The sequence below is a fragment of the Macaca thibetana genome, chromosome 19 (genome assembly GCF_024542745.1).
Source record: "Macaca thibetana thibetana isolate TM-01 chromosome 19, ASM2454274v1, whole genome shotgun sequence".
Lineage (NCBI taxonomy): Eukaryota > Metazoa > Chordata > Mammalia > Primates > Cercopithecidae > Macaca > Macaca thibetana.
In genome coordinates, this window is record NC_065596.1 from 44,398,296 (window position 1) to 44,411,482 (window position 13,187).

Sequence of the window (13,187 nt, forward strand, 5' to 3'; positions counted from 1 at the left end):
ATGTTCCAGCAAAAAAGTGTATACCTGAAGGTGAGAGTCACAGGTACTCAAAAGAAAGCAATATTGGTATGCACAAAATGAAAAGCTTCCCAGGAAATATTCCCATACCAGCTTCTTTCTTGCCCCACCCTCTGGCTTCTAACGGCCTCTTGCACCTTTCCTTGGCCAATTCTTTTCTCTCTCCATGTTTATTGTCTCACCTCCCTCCCCCTCGCCCCCAGTCCTTATTCTCATCTTCTGCTTCAGATTCCTGTCTGTTTTCAAGAAAAAGGATCTAGTCTCTTCTTGATCGTCATGTCCATCTTGACTCTTGCATGACCAACACCCTGTGTCCTACCATGCAATCACCCTATCTCTTCCACCTCACATTTATTGTCCCTGAGTGACAAATTTCTCTCCTGTTCTTTGCTTTTCAAAAGCAAGAACTGACTAAGAAAAATTTTGAGGCCAGGTGCATTGGCTCATGCTTGTAATTCCAGCACTTTGGGAGGCTGCGGTGAGAGAATCGCTTGAGGCTGAGTTCAAGATGAGCCTGAGCAACAGAGTGAGACCCTATTTCCACAATAAAGAAACAGCCAGGCATGATGGTGTGCACCTGTGGTCCCAGCTATTTGGGAAGCTGAGATGGGAGGATCACTTGTGCCTGGGAAGTTGGGGCTGCAATGAGCCATGATTGTGCAACTGCGCTCTAGCCTGGGTAACAGAGTAAGACCCTGCCTCAAAATAAACAAACAAACAAACACACAAACTTTGAGATTATGAAGAGCTTCCTGATTGTTAAATATATCCCCAGATGGGGATGGTGGTGCGCTCCAACTCTATGTAGATAGAAACTCCTGTACTTAGAACGCTTCCAGACCTCATCCTATGCACCTCTTCATCTGTTCCCTTGTACCCTTTATACTAAACTGGTAAACGTAAGTGAAGTGTCTTCCTGAGTTCTGTGAGCCGTTCTAGAAAATTATCGAACATTATGAGGGAGGCATGGAAACCCCCTGATTTATAGCTGGGTGGTCAACCAAAAGAGTCAAACTCTGTAAAATATTTGAAGAGATTTATTCTGAGCCAAATATGAGTGACCATGACCCATGTCACAACCCCAGGAGATCCTGGGAACATATGCCCAAAGTCGTTGGGACACAGCTTGCCTTTACACATTTTAGGGAAATATGAGACATCAATCAACACACGTAAGATATACACTGGTTTGGTCTGGAAAGGTAGAACAACTCAAAGCAAGGTAGAGGGGTGGAAGGGAAGGGAGGTGGGGATTCCAGGTCATAGATGGATTCAAAGATTTTCTGATTGGCAATTGGTTGAAATAGTGTAACTAAAGACCTGGAATCAATAGAAGGGAGTATCCGAGTTAGGATAAGGAGTTATGAAGGCCAAGGTTCTTTTATCTTTTTTTTTTTTTTTTTTTTTGAGACAGGGTCTCTGTTGCCCAGGCTGGAGTGCAGTGGTGCAGTCTTGGCTCACTGCAACCTTCACTTGCCAGGTTCAAGCTATTCTCATGCCTCAGCTTCCCGGTAGCTGGGATTACAGGCGTGTGCCGCTACACCCAGTTAATTTTTGTATTTTTAGTAGAGACAGGTTTTCACCATGTTGACCAGGCTGGTCTCAAACTCCTGACCTTAGGTGATCTGCCTGCCTCAGCCTCCCAAAGTGCTGGGATTACAGGTATAAGCCACTGCACCCAGCCAAGACCAAGGTTCTTCTTATGCAGATGAAGCCTCCAGGTAGCAGGCTTCAGAGAGAACAGATAGTAAAATTTCTTATCAGACTTAAGAGTCTATTACGTCAGTCTTAAACTTTAATGTCAATGTTAGTCGGCTGTGCCGGAATTCCAAAGGGAGGAGGGTATCATGAGGCATGTCGGATCCATTCCCATCATGGCCTTAACTAGATTTTCAGGTTAACTTTGGAATGCCCTTGGCCGAGAGGAGCAGTCCATTCAGTTGGTTGGGAGGCTTAGACTTTTTTTTTTTTTTTTTTTTTTTTTTGAGACGGAGTCTCGCTCTGTCGCCCAGGCTAGAGTGCAGTGGCCGAATCTCAGCTCACTGCAAGCTCTGCCTCCCGGGTTCACGCCATTCTCCTGCCTCAGCCTCCCGAGTATCCGGGACTACAGGCGCCCGCCACCGCGCCCGGCTAGTTTTTTGTATTTTTTAGTAGAGACGGGGTTTCACCATGTTAGCCAGGATGGTCTCGATCTCCTGACCTCGTGATCCGCCCGTCTCGGCCTCCCAAAGTGCAGGGATTACAGGCTTGAGCCACCGCGCCCGGCCTGAAGGCTTAGACTTTTATTTTCACCTGGTTGTAGTTGCTTACACCTGTAATCCCAGCACTTTCGGAGACTGAAGCAGGAGGATCACCTGAGACCAGCCTGGCCAGCATGGTGAAACCCTGTCTCTACTAAAAATATAAAAATTAGCAGCTGGGAGTGGAGTGACTGCCTGTAGTCCCAGCTACTCAGGAGGCTGAGGCATGAGATTTGCTTGAACCTGGGAGGTGCAGGTTGCAGTGAGCCGAAATCACGCCACTGCACTCCAGCCTGGGCACAGTGAGACTGTCTCAAAAAAAAAAAAAAAAAAAGAATTTTATTTTTGGTTTACATTGGTCAGAAGTACAGGAGACCTGAGACTTGCAACTGGCATCTGAAGTTGGGGGGTGGGGCAGTTTTGAGCCCTTAAGCTGTGGAGACTGCCCTAACTCCAGGTAGTATCAGAATTGAACTGAATTGTTGAATATCCAGTTGGTGGCCAGAGGATCAGAGAACTGGCTGTTGGTGTTGGAAAACATCCCAGGAGTCCTCGAAGTAGAAGAACAGAAAACCAAGAAGAGCATGAGAACCAGAGATAGAGTAAAAAGGATTCAAAGATGAGCTGTTCTAGAGTTTACCCCCTCACACGCTCATCACCTATGGACAAACCACCTTTCAATAGAGTTGAACGCTTACAGGCTCCCTGAATGGAGGCTGGGTGAACTGGACACCTTGTGTGGATAAAGCATGAAAGAACTTCCATGTAAAACAAGATGGAACCAAACAGACACAATTGGAAACGTCCCTATGGACACCGATGGACCTACCTGCACTGTCCCTTAGGTATGGAGTCAGCAAATGTTCACTGCAGTGTCCCAAGAGTGAACAGGGATTAGCAGGAGATCCTTTCACAGAGAAGAATCCTTCTAGGAAATGCCCACTGCAACATCCAGTTAATCTAAGATTTAGGCACTGAGAATGGAGCAGAGAATTTTATTTTATTTTATTTTATTTTGAGACAGGACCTCACTCTGACACCCATACTGAAGTGTAGTGGTACCTACATGGCTCACTGCAGCCTCAACCTCCTGGGCTCAAGCAATCCTCCCATCTCAGCCTCCCGAGTAGCTGGGACCACAGATATGTACCACCACACCCAGTAATTTTTTTTATTTTTTATTTTTTTTCGTTTTTTTTTTGTTTTTTTTTTTTTGAGACGGAGTCTCGCTCTGTCACCCAGGCTGGAGTGCAGTGACCGGATCTCAGCTCACTGCAAGCTCCGCCTCCCGGGTTCACGCCATTCTCCTGCCTCAGTCTCCCGAGTAGATGGGACTACAGGCGCCCGCCACCTCGCCCGACTAGTTTTTTGTATTTTTAGTAGAGACAGGGTTTCACCGTGTTAGCCAGGATGGTCTCGATCTCCTGACCTCGTGATCCGCCCGTCTCGGCCTCCCAAAGTGCTAGGATTACAGGCTTGAGCCACCGTGCCCAGCCTAATTTTTTTTGATTTTTATAATTCTTTTGATTTTCGGTAGGGACAGTCTCACCATGTTACCCAGGCTGGTCTCTAACTACTGGGCCCAAGCGATCTTCCTGTCTCGGCCTCCCAAAGTGCTGGTCTTATAGGTGTGAGCCACTGCCCTCAGCTGCAAATTCTTATATCAAGGCTTCATCCTTCTTTCTGTTTATAAATATCTGGAAGTTCCATGGAGCTATACCAGATGTCGGGAAGGGCCTCATTTAGAGTCTCATCTCCTGCTTTTCATAGTAATTAAAATCTTAAGGTTGGCCAGGCAGAGTGGCTCATGCCTGTAATCCCAGCACTTTGGGAGGCTGAGGTAGGCCGATCACTTGGGGTCAGGAGTTTGAGACCAGCCTGGCCACATGGTGAAACCTTGTCTCTACTAAAAATACAAAAATTAACCAGGCATGCTAGCACATGCCTGTAATCCCAGCTACTCGGGAGGCTGAGACAGCAGAATCACTTGAACCCGGGAGGTGGAGGTTGCAGTGAGCCAAGATCACACCACTGCACTGCACTGCACTCCAGCTTGGGTGACAGAGCAAGACTCTGTCTCAAAAATAAATAAATAAAATAAAATCTTAAGGTTTCCAAAAGGCAGAGTTAAAATTTAAAGAGAATAGCCGGGCGCGGTGGCTCAAGCCTGTAATCCCAGCACTTTGGGAGGCCGAGACGGGCGGATCACGAGGTCAGGAGATTGAGACCATCCTGGTTAACACGGTAAAACCCCGTCTCTACTAAAAAATACAAAAAAAAACTAGCCGGCCGAGGTGGCGGACGCCTGTAGTCCCAGCTACTCGGGAGGTGGAGGCAGGAGAATGGCGTGAACCCGGGAGGCGGAGCTTGCAGTGAGCTGAGATCCAGCCACTGCACTCCAGCCTGGGTGACAGCGCGAGACTCCGTCTCAAAAAAAAAAAAAAAAAAAAAATTAAAGAGAATAGCAGCCGGGCGCAGTAGCTCACGCCTGTAATCCCAACGCTTTGGGAGGCCCAGGTAGATGGATCACCTGAGGTCAGGAGTTCGAGACCAGCCTGGCCAACATGACAAAACTCCATCTCAACTAAAAATACAATTAGCCAGGCGTGGTGGCGGGTGCCTGTAGTCCCAGTTTCTTGGGAGGCTGAGGCAGGAGAATTGCTTGAACCCAGGAGTCAGAGGTTGCAATGAGCTGAGATCATGCCATTGCACTCCAGCCTGGGTGACAGACAGACTCTGTCTGGAAAAAAAAAAAAAAAAATTTAAAGAGAATAGCTTCCTGTTGGTCCCCAGCCCAGAGCTAAGCAGCTCCGTGAGTGACATTAGGCCAGATGAAGATGACATAGCAGAGCAAATGGCAACGCTATCTTCTAACCAGAATTGTCAGTAATCTACCTCCAGTCCTGCCAAAGCCCAGGAGGAGGCTTCATTGAAGAAGGGATGTTTGCAGGCCACAAATCGAAATGACATAAAGAATTATGAAAAACAGGCTGGGTACAGTGGCTCACGCCTATAATCCCAGAACTTTGGGAAGCTGAGGCGAACAGATCACTTGAGGTCAGGAGTTCAAGACCAGCCTGGCCAATGTGGTGAAACACCGCCTCTACTAAAAATACAAAAATTAGCCAGATGTGGTGGTGGATACGTGTAGTCCCATCTACTTGGAGGCAGATGGAATCACTTGAACCCGGGAGGCAGAGGTTGCAGTGAGCCAAGATCGAGCCATTGCACTCCAGCCTGGGCAACAGAGCGATAACCTGTCTCAAAAAAAAAAAAAAAAAAGGAGGCCATACTTGGAATAATGGAACTTGTATGGAGGTGCTGAAAGATGGCCTTAGAGTAAGGGGTTAGGGGGACACATGGGAGGAGTCGCGATTGTATTGCACACAAAGGCTTTCTTCTCTGAGCTATGCCTTCCTCTTCCCACTCCTGAAATTTACCAGGAGTGGCGTGATGCAGGGTCTGGGCTTTCACTCCTCCACCAAGCAACACAGACTTCCAAGGGAATATAAGTTCCAGAGGGGAAAAGGGTGAGGAACCAAAGATCTATATGAGAACAAACTATAGCAGAGGGAACGAAATTAATAAAGAACCCTCAAGGATATAAAGGAGAATACTGAAAACCTGAAGCAAACACAAGCAGTCCAAAGAAAAAACAGCCAGGTATATAGTGGCTTACACTTGTAATCCCAGCACTTTGGGAGGCCGAGGTGGGAAGATCACTTGAGCCCAGGAGTTCAAGACCATCCTGGGCAACATAGTGAGACCCCACCCCCATCTCTCAAAAAAAATTAAAAGTCAGCTGGGCGTGGTGGTACACCCCTGTGGTCCCAGCTACTCAGAGGGCTGAAGTGAGAATCTCACTTTGAGCCCAGGAGGTCGAAGCTGCAGTGAGCCATGATCACACCACTGTACTCCAGCCTGGGCAACAGAGCAAGACCATGTCTCAAAAAAACAACCAAAAAAAGAAATTATAAAATCTAAATAAAGAACTCACTGGAGGGACTAGGCAGTAAAACAATACAAGCTGCGAAGAACTTAAGTGAGAGAATGTATCCATTTCAGAAGGTAACAGTAAGAGATAAAAAAGTGGAAAATATTAACATTTTAGAATTTAAAAAAATTAACATCTTATGATGGATAAAAGTAGATATGGTAACAGCTGTAAAACAACAGACTTATACAAAAGACAGAAGGGAAGAAATATTTGGAAAAAATAATGACTGCATTTTACAAAGATCAAATGAAATATGTAAGAGTCCAAATAAAAGGGCTTGTATATGTTTGCCAGGGCTGCTGTGACACTGGGCCATGAACTGAGTGGCTTAAACAATCCAAATGTATAGCCTTATAGTTGCAGAGGCTACAGGTTCAAGATCAAAGCATCAGCAGGGTTGGTTCCTTCTGTTTTTTTTTTTTTTTTTTGAGACAAGTCTCACTCTGTCACCCAGGTTACAGTGCAGTGGTTACAGTGCAGACCTCATCTCTATAAAAAAAAATACAAAAATTAGCCAGGAGTGTTGACACACACCTGTAGTCCCAGCTACTTGGGAGGCTGAGGTGGGAGGATTGCTTGAGGCCGATATTTGGAGACCAACTTGGGCAACATAGCGAGATGTCATCTCAACAAAAAAATATAGGCCAGGATTTGTTTTTGTACTGAGCCACCAAAATACAGGTGGCTCATGCCTGTAATCCCAGCACTTTGGGAGGCGGAGGCGGGTGGATCACCTGAAGTCAGGAGTTCAGACCAGCCTGGCCAACATGGCGAAACCTCGTTTCTTCGAAAAATACAAAAATTAGCCGGGCATGGTGGCAGATGCCTATAATCCCAGCTACGTGGGAGGCTGAGGCAGGAGAATCACTTGAACCCCGGGGGGCAGAGGTTGCAGTGAGCCGAGATCACACCACTGCACTCCAGCCTGGGCAAGAGTGAGACTTCGTCTCAAAAAAAAAAAAAAAGTTTACCCCACAAAAACCTTCAAAATAATCCTGGAGGAAGTATTACAGCAAGAAGAGAAACAACTTTTGAGACACAGGAAATAACAGTGACTACATTTCTATGATAAACAAATAATGCCCCCAAAAGGCATATTTATACAAAGCCAAAATCGGAAGTCTAAAAAATATCAATATGGCAGTTTCAGGGCAAAAGGAGGCAGAGGGGAGAATTTATGGGGTAGAATAAACACAAATTAGTCTGAACATGTTAGGAATAACTACCAGAAAAAAAATTTTAAATGCATAATTTTCCAATCAGAAGTAGAAAATAATCAATGTATTCATGGAAGCAAGGAAAGGAGAAAAAAAAAAGAGAGTATGGTAAATAAAAGACTGAAAAGAGACCAAAAAAAAAGTCTTTTGGTTTTTTTGTTTGTTTGTTTTTGGTTTTTTTTGTTTTTTTAAAGTCTTTTGTTGTTGTTGTTGTAGAGATGGGATCTCCATCTGTTGCCCAGGCTGGAGTGCAGTGGCTCAGTCATAGCTCACTCCAACCTTGACCTTCTGGGTTCAAGCAATCCTCTCACCTCAGCTTCCCAAGGTGCTGGGATTACAGGCATGGGCCACTGCACCTAGCCAGGAAAATGCATTTAAACCTGGGCTTTAAAGAATTTCCTTAGGGCCGGCCACGGTGACTCACACCTATAATCCCAACACTTTGGGAGGCCAAAGTGGGAAGATCAGGAGTTCCAGACCAGCCTGGCCAACATGGTGAAACCTTGTCTTTACTGAAAATACAAAAATTAGCTAGGCGTGGTGGCAGATGCCTGTAATCCCAACTACTTGGGAGGCTAAGGCAGGAGAATCACTTGAACCCGGGAGGGAGAGGTTGCAGTGAGCTCAGATTGTGCCACTGCACTCTAGCCTGGGCAATACAGTGAGACTCCATCTCAAAAAAAAAAAAAAAATCCTCATATAAAATCCCAAGGAACGTAAGTTGATATTTTTTAAAATCACTAACAGGAAATAAACTACATAAGCAGAAGCAATAAGCCTCAGAATCAGACTCACAAATGGCACAGCCACTGGAATTATGCTGTATGGAATATAAAATAAATATATTAAATCTTTAAAAAAATGAATGGTGGATCTTTAAAAATACTGAAGGAAAAGCAGATTATTAAATTGTCAAGGAAGATTTGAAGAGGAAAAACTAAAAATTATATAAATGAAAATTTTAAAACCCAGTGAACAAATGAAATTGATTACAGCACAGCTAAAAAGAAAAGAAACTGGCCGGGCGCGGTGGCTCAAGCCTGTAATCCCAGCACTTTGGGAGCCTCAGGCAGGATGACTTGAACCCAGGAGTTCGAGGCCAGCCTGGGCAACATAGCAAGACCTCATCTCTACTAAAAATTTTTAAAATAAGCCAGGCGTGGTGGCGTGTACCTGTGGTCTCAGCTACTGGAGAGGCTGAGGTGGGAGGATCACTTGAGCCCAGGAGGCAGAGGTTGCAGTGAGCCAAGATCACACCACTTCACTCCAGCCTGGGCAACAGAGTGAGACCTTGTCTCAAAGGAAAAAAAAAAAAAAAGAAGAAAGAAAAAAGATGAAACGAGAGAGATTGTTAGAAGATAGTATTAGGGAACCTAGCACTTGTAAGGAGAAAAGTAAAGTTAGTTCCCTACCTCTCCCCATAATACAAAGGTCAAATAAATGGGCTAGAAACCTAAATAAGAAAGGTAAAACCAGAAGGCTAGGACTGTGTGTTAATTTCCTAGGGCTGCCGTAAGGTACCACAAACTCGATGGCTTACCCCAACAGAAATCTATTTTCTCCCCATTCCTGGAAGCCAGTAGTCCAAACTCAAGGTGTCAGCAAGGCTACGTCCGCTCTGAACCCTGCAGGGGAATCCTTCCTCACCTGGTCTTAGCTTCTGATGATTTATTAGCAGTCTTTGGAGTCGCTTGGCTTATAGTTGCATAACTCTAATCTCTGCCTCTCTTGTCACATGGCATTCCCCATTTGTGTGTGTGTGTGTGTGTGTGTGTGTGTCCTCACATGGCTATCTTCTTTCTATTTATTTATTTATTTATTTATTTATAGAGACGGGGTCTCACTGTGTTGCCCAGGCTGATCTTAAACTCCTGGGCTCAAGTGATTCTCCCACTTTAGCCTCCCAAAATGCTGCGATTACAGGCGTGAGCCTCCACGCCCGGCCATCCAAGGTTTTTTGTTTGCTTTTGTTTGTTTGTTCGGAGACAGAGTCTCACTCTGTCGCCCAGGGTGGAGTGCAGTGGCACCATCTTGGCTCACGCCATTCTCCTGCCTCAGCCTCTCGAATAGCTAGGACTACAAGCTCCCGCCACCATGCCCAGCTAATTTTTTGTATTTTTAGTAGAGATGGAGTTTCACCGTGTTAGCCAGGATGGTCTCGATCTCCTGACCTCGTGATCCACCCGCCTCGGCCTCCCAAAGTACTGGGATTACAGGTGTGAGCCACCGCGCCCAGCCCAGAGACAACCTGTTCTGCAGCCCATTTGCTTCTTCCAGAGTCTGCCTCTGTCATCCGGGCTAGAGTACAGTGGCTTGATCTCGGCTCACTGCAACCTCCGCCTCCCAGATTCAAGTGATTCTCCTGCCTCAGCCTCCTGAGTAGCTGAGATTACAGGTGCCCACCACCACCCCCAGCTAATTTTTGTATATTTAGTAGAGATGAGGTTTCACCATGTTGTCCAGGCTGGTCTCAAACTCCTGACCTCAGGTGATTTGCCTGCCTCAGCCTCCCAAAGTGCTGTGATTTACAGGTGTGTGAGCCACCGCCCTCAGCCTCTATTTGCTTCTTTGAGATGAATCACCCCATAAATGATTGGTAAACGGAGTAATGATGTCAGCATAACACAAGCATGTTGGTTAACATGCAATTTTCTCCAGGAAGTTAACATTTTGAAGCAATCAGGGCCAAGCTTTCTCACAGTTAAAGGGGAAACCTTAGTACCAAAAGATCTTCAGAGGAAAAAGCTGCAAATGTACAGAAGTGTCTTCCTTTAGATCCACGGCGGCTGGTTTAGTGACTTCAAAGACCACCATGTTTGTCACAATGTTATGCATAGGGCAAAGCCATGAATGCAGATGAAGAAATTGCAAATATATTTCTCCCATATTAAAATAACAGATTAATGAAAAAGATCACACCTTGGATCACATTTTGAATTTTGATGAAAACAATCCCCATCAATAGTTAACATCTCCAGACCAGCATCCCCAAGGAGGAAGCACAAGCCCAGCCTTCAAGGCTGCAAAGTGCTGCTGAAAGCAAATGCTCATGGAAATTTACCTGTTCTACTGTTCCTATTAACATCATTATTGGTTTTGTAGCACTCTGAATATAAAGTTGTATCCAAGAGGCCGGGCACGGTGCCTCACACTTGTAATCCCAGCACTTTGGGAGGCTGAAGCAGGAGGATCACAAGGTCAGGAGATAGAGACTATCCTGGCGAACACTGTGAAACCCTGTCTCTACTAAAAATACAAAAATTAGCTGGGCATGGTGGTGCGCACCTGTAATTCCAGCTACTCGGGAGGCAGAGGCAGGAGAATCACTTGAACCAGGGAGTCGGAGGTTGCAGTGTGCCAAGATCGTGCCACTGCACTCCAGTCTGGCGACAGAGCGGGATTCCATCTCAAAAATTAAAAATTAAAAATAAAAAAAGGCCGGGCGCGGTGGCTCAAGCCTGTAATCCCAGCACTTTGGGAGGCCGAGACGGGCGGATCACGAGGTCAGGAGATAGAGACCATCCTGGCTAACACGGTGAAACCCCGTCTTTACTAAAAAATACAAAAAACTAGCCGGGCGAGGTGGTGGGCGCCTGTAGTCCCAGCTACTCGAGAGGCTGAGGCAGGAGAATGGCGTGAACCCGGGAGGCAGAGCTTGCAGTGAGCCGAGATCCGGCCACTGCACTCCAGCCTGGGCAACAGAGCAAGACTCCGTCTCAAAAAAAATAAAAATAAAAATAAAAATAAAAAAAGATGTATACAGGTTTTTATTTTTACTTTCCTTTTTTTCTTTTTCTTTTTTTCTTTTTTCTTTTTTTTGGAGTCAGAGTCTAGCTCTGTCTCTCAGGCTGTAGTGTAGTGGCCCGGCCCGAACACAGCTCTCAGTAGCCTCGACCTCCTGGGCTCAGGTAATCCCCCTATACCTCAGCCTCCCAAGTAGCTGGGAACACAGGTGTGCAACACCACACCCGGTTAATTTTTTTTTTTTTTTTTTCAGAGACAGAGTCTCCCTATGTTGCCCAGGCTAGTCTGAAACTCCTGGACTCCAGTGATTCTTCCTCCTCGGCCTCCGAAAGTGCTGGGATTACAGGCATGAGCCACCATCCCCAGCCAGTTGCATATATTTTGAGCAATCTGTCTCTAACTATTTTTTCCATGAAGTCTTGTTAATTTTAGTGCACCGTTTTGAAGAACTGAAGGTTTTTTAAGAATGCATATAGCAGGTTATAGCAGAAACACTTATACTCAGAATGAAGCTGGGGCTCTCTCTTCCAACAAGCATTTTTGATATGTTCCGAGTGTCCCTGCTAGGTAGCCGGGAGACCAGGTAACCCACTTCCCTCTGAGCGTGGAACGATTTCCCAAGGAGCCTGAGGGGCAGTTCTCTGGAGTTTGGGCACTAGAGCCCCTCTTATTTCCTCTTCTTCTCTCCTCCCTCCAGACCCCATACCACTCAGGGGAAGCCAAGTAAAAAGACCCAGAATTTTGCCTCTTAAAAGCTTAGAGGTCTTGAGGAAGTCACGGAACCTCTGCGGGACCCATTTTCCTCATTCTTCAACTGGAAAGGCAGTGTTTTTGTTGTTATTGTTAATCATGGCGATGGTTGTTAATTTCTTCTTTTTTTTTTTTTTGAGACGGAGTCTCGCCCTGTAGTCCAGGCTGGACTGCTGTGGAGCGATCTTGGCTCACTGCAACCTCTGCCTTCCGGGTTCAAGCGATTCTCCTGCCTCAGGCTCCGGAGTAGCTGGGATTACAGGCGCACACCACCACGCCCGGCTAATTTTTTTTTTTTTTAAATATTAGAGACGGGGTTTCACCATGCTGGCCAGGCTGGTCACGAACTCCTGGCCTCGTGATCCGCCCGCCTCGGCCTCCCAAAGTGCTGAGACTACAGGCGTGAGCCACCGCGCCCGGCCTGGTTGTTAATTTTTAAAACTGCCTTTCATTCTTGCTTTGCCATTTATAGCTCTGTAGCCTTGCGCAAATGACTTCACTTCTCTATGAGTCATCTGTAAAATGGGGCTCTTTGTGAAGACTTAACGATACCACGTGTACAAAGCACTGAACACAACATGCACATTAAGCTCCCCGAAATTGAAACTCCTATAAAATAGGAATCGGGGACTCTCAAGAGCAGTTCTGACTTCAGCAGAGGAACCCAGAGCTGGTGGGGAAAGCAGACGTGGCTGTGACATCCCCAGAGGCACTAAACACATCCTCCCAGCCCCATCTTCCCCGCAGGGTCCCGCCACCGGCCCGACCCCTTACTTGCTCCAACCACCCGCCGACGCCCGCAGCCCGCGGTTTGGGGGCCGCCCCCTGCAGCGCCAGGTCCCCGCGCGGACTACAGTTCCCAGCGTGCATCTCGGCTCGGGGGTCCGAGGGACTGTCCTGCCTCAGGAACCGGGTCCAGGCTGCGTTCGCAGCTCTGGGCAGTCACCGTCATGCATGCAGCTCCTATTTTTCGCGTTGCTAATCCCGTCCGTTGCAATGCACCCTATCCTGGGCCGCGGCCCCAGCAGGGTCTGTGAGGAGCGCTTCCCCCAGCCCTGGGCACCCGCTACGCCGCGTCCGAAGGAGGGGCCGAGGCCGGGCTCATCTCCCCGGGAGGACTCCCTCGGCCCCGTGGGGTGTCATGTCCACTGAGGCCCCAGGCTGGCCGCGGGGCTCTGCGGGGGGGCGCTGAGGGCCGGGCCCCGAGGCCGCATGGCCGGA